The sequence below is a fragment of the Haliaeetus leucocephalus genome, unplaced genomic scaffold (genome assembly GCF_000737465.1).
Source record: "Haliaeetus leucocephalus isolate CR32 unplaced genomic scaffold, Haliaeetus_leucocephalus-4.0 Scaffold646, whole genome shotgun sequence".
Lineage (NCBI taxonomy): Eukaryota > Metazoa > Chordata > Aves > Accipitriformes > Accipitridae > Haliaeetus > Haliaeetus leucocephalus.
The window spans coordinates 618,587-619,860 of record NW_010973082.1 but is presented as its reverse complement, the minus strand read 5'-3'; positions in this window follow the sequence as shown (position 1 = coordinate 619,860).

Genomic DNA, 1,274 nt, shown 5'->3' with positions numbered 1-1,274 from the left:
ATCCTGTAACCCCATTCCCCATCCCGTAACCCTATTCCCCATCCCCTAACCCATTCCCCATCCCCTAACCCATTCCCCATCCCCTAACCCCATTTCCCATCCTGTAACCCCATTCCCCATCCCGTAACCCCACTCCCCATCCCGTAACCCCACCCCCCATCCCATACCCCATTCCATTCCCCATTCCCCATCCCATAACCCCACTCCCCATTTCCCATCCTGTACCCCATTCCCCATGCTGTACCCCCTTCCATGCCTCATTCCGCATCCCATACCCCATTCCCCATCCCGTAACCCTATTCCCCATGCCGTACCCCCACTATGCCCCATAACCCATCCTACACCCCCTGCTACACCCCATACAATAGCCCATGATACTCCATGCTATACCCCACCCCATGGCTCTTGCTGTACCCCACATCCCTGAGACACCTCATACCACAGCCCCTGCTGTACCCCACACCCTCGCTGTACCCCACACGCCTGGTGCTGTGCCCCGATCCTCAGCTCTGCAGTGCGGGGTGGATGGGTGAGGAGCAGCTGGAAGGGGAAGACCAGCCGGTGGTTTTGGTTTTATACAGGGAAGGACGGTGGATGCTGTCCAGGACAGCAGAGGTGGGATGAGCAGTCACCACGGTGCATGGCCGGCGCGATGCGGCACAGCTCGCAGTGCCCGTCCTCAGCCTGGAGCAGTGCTCGGAGCAGGGGACACCAGCCCAGGCAGGAGGAGATGCAGCCCCTGCCCACCTGCCCCCTCGCTGTCCCCACGCTGTCCCACCGCCTGGCCAGCCAGCAGAGCCAGCCTCATACCTCATCACCCCGCAAGAACCAGGATTTTCCTGGGAGGACCTCGCCAGCCCTCCCGGCCGTCAGGTCCCCGCGGAATGGCAAAGCTATGGTTCCCCATCCTTCCCGTCCCTCGGGCCAGCGGCAACAGCTTTTGCACAGGTCCTGAGGGACACGAGGAGCGGGGCCATGCTCCGGGGCCAGCGTCCCGCGTCCCCCGGCCTTACAGCCCTCCCCACCATGGCTGCTGCTCTCCGCAGGGTGATCCCTGGTTAAAAGGGAGCTTTACGCGGCCGGGGTGTCACCGCGTGCCTGTGGCCGTACAGAGGAGGAACATCTGGAGGGCACCGGGCACAGACTGCCACCGGCTGCCTCGTCCCAGCCCTCGGGCCAAGCCTTCCTCTCTCTCCTCTCCCTCCTCTCTGCCGCGAGAAGCGGTGAACCAGTTAAGCAGCTGAGCGTGTTTTTTTCCCATCATCTCCTCCATC